Genomic DNA, 8041 nt, shown 5'->3' on the forward strand with positions numbered 1-8041 from the left:
TTCGCCAAATTAAAATGATAAATATTAGCTATTCGAACGCCTATTCAAAATAAATTTACAAGTTACAACATTAATATCACACTTTTAAAATTAGACAAAAAATAAATTACGGTTGCTATCCTTCTCAACTAAGCTCAATATTATATGTAAATAATGTATATTAAAATTACTCTATAGATGATAAAACTTTATATACAAATTATGTTAACGCAGATACTGAAATTTAAAAAAAAAATATATTAGTATATTATTAAAAAGAGGCAGGTTAGAACATTAAATTTTTACACTATAACTGAAAAATTATTAACTTGCCTTTTCTTTGGAGGCCCTTCATCAACATTTATCATCTGTTGTATTTTCAATTGGCATGTCGGCCATTGTCTCATTTCCTGTGGGTATTTTTTCGTACATATCTTGTTCATATACACTTTATCCCCCCAATGCATCTATTTTGTGACTCTTGACTGCACTTTTTGTTTAAATAAATTAGAGGTTGAACAACTGTAAGTGATAATAAAAAAAGTCACCTAATACAAATATAATCTGATCAAGTAAATCTACTACGCTAAAACTTATAAATGAGTTTAATTCAAAAGTTTATCCAAGGTTGCTTCATGCAGAGTAAAGTAAAGAATGGACAATAACATCCACAATTCCAATTAGTTAACATCTATAAGGCTACACGGATAACATCAGGTGTCAGTCATACATAACATCCGAACTAAGAAGACAAATATTAGCTATTCGAACTCCTATTTAAGATAACTAGTATTAGCATTAGTTAGATCTTTATTAAATTGGAATAACGCTTATCAAACTATCATACATGTTGCACATTAAAACCAAAGTAGCCTAGTAACAAGGTTTTTAACTATACATATAAGGGAGAGTAGAAATGATGTTATACATATTAATCTGTCAATACTCACATAATTTTCAAAGTTATTATTTTATGAAGTGAATGTTAAAACATAAAAAGATATATCTAAATATGTAAGGTCAATTGCCATGCTCAACATAAGTAGCTCCAACAATTTTTTAAAGATGGATCTATAAGTTACAGCATCAATATCACACGTCTAAAATTAGATAAATAATTAATTACTCTATAAATGGTAAAAATTTATATACAAATGTAATAATTAATTATGTTAACGCATATGCCCAAATTAAAAAAAATATACTAGTATACTATTAAAAAGAGGCAGGTTAGAGCATTAAAATTTTATACTATAACTGAAAATTTGTTAACTTGCCTTTTTTCTAGAGGCCCTTTATCAACATTATCATCTGTTGCATTTTCAATTGGCTTGTCGGCCATTGTCTCATCCTCTGTGGGTATTTTCGTACATATCTTGTTCATATACACTTTATCCCCTCAATGCATCCGTTTTGTGATTCTTGACTCACTTTTTGTTTAAATAAATTGGAGATTGAACAACTATAAGTGATAATAAAAACGTCACCTAACACAAATATAATCCGATCAAGTAAATCTAGTACGCTAAATATATAAATGAGTTTAATTCGAAAGTTTACCCAAGGCTGCTTCGTTCAGAGTATAGTAAAAAATGGACAATAACATCCACAATTTCAATCAGTTCACATCCATAAGGCCACACGGATAATATCAGGTGTCAGACATACATAACATCCAAACTAAGAAGCCAAATATTAGCTATTCGAACTCCTATTTAAGGTAACTAGTACTAGCATTAGTTTGATCTTTATTTAATTGGAATAATGCTTATCAAACTATCATACATGTTACACATTAAAACCAAAGTAGCTTAGTAACAAGGTTTTTAACTATGCATATAAGGGGGAGAAGAAATGATGTTATACATATTAATCTATCGATACTCACATAATTGTCAAAGTTAATATTTTATGAAGTGAATGCTAAAATATAAAAAAATGTATCTAAATGTGTAAGGTCAATTGCCATGCTCAACATAAGTAGCTCCAACACACTTCTAAAATTAGATAAATAAGAAGAAGAGATCAGTAGAAAAAGAGACAAAAAACTGGATCAATGACAAACAATAGGGGCAGGAACCTAAAATTATAATAGAGAAGTTAAATGAAATCTACAACTTTGTTATTAATGATGTAGCAACAAAAAACTTGAGGCATCCTTGGTAGGACATGGAGAATTCAACCATTATTTCACTATGAGGTTCTGAAAACCAACTTCAACCCACTCCAAGCTACCATTGAGGCTGTTATAGCCTGGGTCAGATTACTCGGATTGGTCATAGAGTATTACGAGGATGAAATATTGAAACGGATTGGGAATATCTTGGGAAGAACCTTAAAGGTTGACTCTAACACAGCAAAAAAGTGTAGAGGCAAGTTTGCAAGGTTGTGTGTGGAGCTTGATTTAGCCGAGCCTCTTGTTCCTAGTACTTTATTAAAGGAAAAAAACACTATAACATTAGTTTTGTTGGCAGAATGGTGGGACATGAGAAAGCTCAATGCCCCAAGTGAAATTTTGTGGTGGCAGCACCAGTGCTGGATAAAGAAGCGGCGGTTGACGGAGACAATAGAGGTACGGAGGCTAGAGAGAACAAGTCTCAAAAGAAACAACCTATAATGATAAGATGCCAGAGAGAGTTCCTCCACAAAAGACAAAGCAAGTTTTCCAACCTGAATCTAGAATAAAGAACACTGCTATCCCCCCAATCCAAGCCCATAATGATGAAAAAAGATCCAACAAAATAAAGAAGCCCACAACCATTTCTCAGAGTTCTCTGGCCCAAAACAAAGACATCCAAAAAGTCCCCCCAAAGTCTCAACCCAGCTCTGAACAGACCCAACAAATCTCCACCCTAACCCATGTTTCAACCAACCTTGAACCTTTACTTATATCTGTTTTGAACGAACACGTAGAGCACCAACAGCCCCACTCCTCAAACCACCCTATGCTTTCCCCCAATAGCAATACCTACCCCATGTCCAATCTGATGAAGGAACCACCATTCCGGAAAAAGTTGAGATGGGGGAGGAGATTGAGGAGACTTCTGAACTTAAACCACCAAACCTACACTCAATAGATTCTACCATTACGGCTGAAGCGGCTTTGCTCTATGAAATAAACATAAACCAACATGGTAAGAAAGAAGATGATTTACTTATGGAGGAAGGAGACGTAGGAAGGTAGGAAGAAGAGGATAGTAATGGAGAAATGAAAGAAGGAGAGGAGGGAGAGGCAGCCCTCAGAGACGATGAGATGCTCTTGGAGCATTGAGGTTTGTTTCTCATTTTGGTTTTTTGCCTATTTTTATGATAATATTCAGCTGAAATTGTAGAGATGCTGCGAGTGATGCTTTTGCTCGCACACTTAAAGAATATGTGAGACTATATAGTCAAAATATTATTATTTTGTTAGAAACAATGTGCAATGGGATCATGTGAGAAAGGTGGTTAATAGAAATAGTTTTATTTATAGCCATATCAAAGAAGCTCAAGGGTTCAGTGTTGGTATTTAGATCCTTTGGAAGGACCCAGATATCTCAGTTGTTATTGAAAACTCTACCAAACAGTATGTCCACATGAAAGTCTCAACTAATGATTCTAGATCCTGGTTCATGACTACTGTGTATGCAAGCCCAAATGAAAGAATTAGGAGGCAGGCTTGGGGGAGAGATAAAATCCATGCCTGATAACTTGAATGGAGAGTGGTTGCTTGTAGGGGACTTTAATGAAATAGCCTGTCCTATTGAAAAAAAGGGAAGTGGCAAACTAATAGACAATAATGTGAGCTTTTTAAAAACTGGATTAGCACTTGTTGCCTCATTGATCTGGGTTATATTGGCTCAAAATACACGTGGAGAGGCCCACAATGGGTAGGCTTGGAAAGAGTTTATAAACGACTGGATAGAGAACTCTCAAATGGAGGTTGGAGAATTAGATTTGAAGAATCCAGGGTGGAGGTGCTACCAAGAACCAACTTGAATCATCACCCTCTATTAATAACAACAGAACCCCCCCAACATATAAAAAATAGGCCATTTCGTTATAAAGCAATGTGGAAGATGCATCCGAATTTTTATGGAGTCATTAAAGATCATTGGATTCAGGGGGTCCTTTTTTCCTTGTGTTGGCTTTCCTAACTAAAAAGTTGAAACAATAGAATTCTGAAGTGTTTGGAAATGTGGGTAGATAAAAGAGAAGACTTTTAAACAAGATTGATGGTATTCAGAGAGTAAGTGACTATACTGCGAACTCCTTTCTGTAGAATTTAGAAAAAAGGCTGAGGAAAGAATTAGAAGAGATTCTAAACAAAGAAGAGATCATGTGGTTGCAAAAGTCCATAGAGAAATGGCTAGTTGAAGGGGATCAAAACACGAAATACTACCACACCAAAACAATTATCAGAAAAAAGAGAAAAAAGATATTGAACTTCAGAAATCATGCAGGAGAATGGGTGGAAGATGCTGAAGACCTGAAGAGGATGGCAATTAATTATTTCAAAAGGCTTTACACAGAAGAGGACGATAATCAGAGTGACATTAGCTTTGTTAATAACTACCCAGCCCTCAACCCATCCATAAAGGAGGAAATTGATAGGAGATGGAACTAAAATCATTTTTTATGAAAAGATCTTGTCAATGTCTGGGGCCAGTTAAATGACCACTGTCAGTGGTTGATAGGAGATGGAACTAAAATCATTTTTTGGACGGACAGATGGTTTGAGGGAATAAGGCAACTTCAATATGAGACCCTTCAATATATACCTGAGGATCTAAAGAATAGAAATCTGAATTGTTTTCTAAACAATCAAGGAGAATGGGATCAACTGCTTTTGGCTAATACTCTCCCAAGAAATATCATTCAGAAAATCACCCAACAAGACCCCCCCTCAGCGGAGAAAAGATTAGATAGATTGAGGTGAAAACACAAAGCAGATAGAGAATTCACAGTAGCCTCAGCCTATAAACACCTCTCTAATCAGTAACAAAGACTAAGTAGAATTTGAAAAGCTATATAGGGATGAAAAGGACTGAAAATGATCAAAACCTTCATGTGGCAGCTGGGCCACAACAGGTTATTAACAACCAAAAAACGTGCAAGAATCATGAAAACCGTCCCCTTTTGTCATCTTTGTACACAAGTGGATGAGACAGCCTTACATATTCTAAGAGGCTGCCCAAGCACAGCCAAAATATGGTCAACTACACCAGAACCTAATACCCTATCAGTGTTCTTCACAGCACAACTCGAAACTTAGATAGATTTCAATCTCAACTATGACTTAGGTCAGAACCTGGAATTAGAGTGAAAAGACTTTTTCATGACCACAACTTGGTGGGCCTAGAGATAGAGGAACTAAGAACTTTTTAACAGACCATATTAGAGACCAACCAGTGCAATTACTATGATTTAAGACTATGCCAAAAAAAAAATAGAAATGCTTTCAACAGTTATAGCATGCTCCATAACAACCAAATCCCTATACATGTCAAATGGTATCCACCACCACAAGGATGGGTCAAATTCAATAGAAATGCATCAATTACAGAGGGGGATGACAGAGCTTAGTATGGGGGATTAATCAAAACAAGCATGGGAGAATGGGTAAGTGGTTTTGTTGCTAACATGAATACCTGTAGTATAACGGAGGCAGAGCTCTCAACCATTCTTCAAGGGATGCGATTGACTTAGGATTTGGGCATGCGTCGAGTGATCTTCGAAGCGGATTCTCTGGAGGCAATTGAAGGAATCGAGAGAGCACGAACTACAGGAGCTAGCTTCAGTCCAATCGTTCAAGAGATCATTAATTTTTAACAAAAACCTTAGGAGATTCATTTTAACCAGTGCTACAGGGAAGCTAATCAAGCAGCTAATTGGCTTGCCCAAAGGAAATTCTAATACCAAGTTGACTTACAGTTTCTAGATCTTCCTTCCAAAGGGCTAAAAAATGTTTTGATTAATGATGATAATGGGGTTCCTGTAACCCGCTATGTTATGCCTTAGTTTTCTTTGTTTTTTTTGGGCTGTTGGCCCCAATGTTCACCGAAAAAAAAACACACAAAGTAACCAAACTATTCTCTCTCTTCTCTTCGTTTCTCTATTCTCTTCTCTCAACCACTTAAATCTCTTTCAAGAAAGAAAGCATGACAAAATAGATCTGTTAGGGTTCACGTCTTAAAAGAAATAGGTGTTAGCTACAAAGAAGAAAAAAGAAGAAATCAGAAGTTAGGGCACAAAAGTACAACTTAAATTTTAGGTAAAATAAAAAAAATTCATTTGTAGTATTCAAAAATAGCTTGCTGAAGCTTCCTTCCCCCTCATACACATTTCTAAAATAAAAAAAAATAGAGGCTATGGAGTTCTGTTGTGGAACAACGATAAAAAAAAAACTTGGAGTTAAAACAAGAATAAATGGTTCAAATCTTTAGAAATATTGAAAAAAGGATAAAAGAGAAGATGGAAGGCATGAATGTATGAAATCTAAAAGCTCTACTACAGTTTCATCTCTCTTCTACGTCGTTACTGCTCTGATTTTGTGAGAAGAAGAAATCAAATATGTAAAGTAAGCCTTAGGTGTGGTAATTGAACTAATACAAAAAAAAAAAGAACTCTTCAGAGTGAAGCCAAGGAGAAAGAATCATAATCGAAGTTGCATTGAGAGCATTTTTTGTGAGAGTTCAAATTTTAGATAATATTTTTATAACAAAGAAATATTTAGTCAAGATGAAAAGTTTTTTCAGAAAGTACTAAAGTTGGTTCTTCTTATAAGGTTTAAGATTATAAATCATCATCTCTTTTATGATTTATTATTTTATTATTTTGTTTCAATGTTTATTTTTTTCTGTTTTTTTTTTTTTGAGTGAAAAAAGATATAAATGTGAGGCATTTAAAAAAATTAAATAGATAAAAAAGACAAAGAAAGAAACTTAAAGAAAAAAGTTAAAGTTGATTTCAAATTTTATTTGTTTGTATTTCTGTTTTACATTTTATATCCGATCTTTGTTGAGTTAGGTAAATACTTATTGTATTAAGAATTTAAAACGTTGAAATTTGGTTTGTCTCCGGAGAAACTGAAAGCATGCAATGCAATCATCGTCATATTTACGTGTCAAACACTCAAACTTCTCTTCGGTCGTTACATTTTTCTTCCCTAATTTCAAGTTGAGCATAGATATGGCTACCAATTTTTTGGGCATGAGGGTGTCATAACGGGTATAATTTTTTAGGGTCTTGAAATGGGCATTACTTTTGAAGTACACCTTTTTGGGCCTAAAATGATCAAAGCCCTAAGCTGGGCCTTAAATTCAGAGTTTAATAGTTTATCATTCTCCGTCTTGGTAGGGGTAAAAAGGAACAAAACACTGGGTTATTTTTCTTAATTAAAAAAGTTTTTATTACATTTCTAAAGAAGTTCAGACGAAATAAAAAATAAAAAGATTTCATTTTCATCTTTTTAATACATTTATGAAATAATATGAGTTTTATTTTCTGAGAATTTTCAGTTAGTACAATGAGATGTATTTATTTATCTCTTGATTCTAGTTCGTAAACTAATAGTAAAATGTTTTACTAAGCCAGACAATCAGTTTGTTTTTTCTTTCTTAAATGATTATACATGTATTACATGTAAAAAGAAGCCTTTTTTAACTTTGTAATATGTAAATAAATATCTATAATTTGCCTTTACTGGCTATGTATCAATTAAATAATTAATACATTTTTATGAATTTCTCTTTTTTTTAGTTTAATTTTAATATACTGATAGCATAAAATTTTTTATACAATCATCTAATTAAATCTATGCATTTAGATGACTTTTTAAATAATAAATTTAAAAATTAATTATTTTTATGAATGAAATAATATACAATTATTTATAAAAAAATATTTTATACTGATAATACATAAAAATTAAAGAGTTTTTTATGAATTGCTAATGTAAGATTATTTTATACATCGTCGGAAAAGAAAAGTAAACTTATGATATTGGAAGTGCGGTGACTTGAATTTTATAAAGTTGTAACTTTTTTTATTTCATGCAATAGCTTTTCAAAAGCCAGCACAA

The sequence above is a fragment of the Arachis duranensis genome, chromosome 5 (assembly GCF_000817695.3).
Source record: "Arachis duranensis cultivar V14167 chromosome 5, aradu.V14167.gnm2.J7QH, whole genome shotgun sequence".
Lineage (NCBI taxonomy): Eukaryota > Viridiplantae > Streptophyta > Magnoliopsida > Fabales > Fabaceae > Arachis > Arachis duranensis.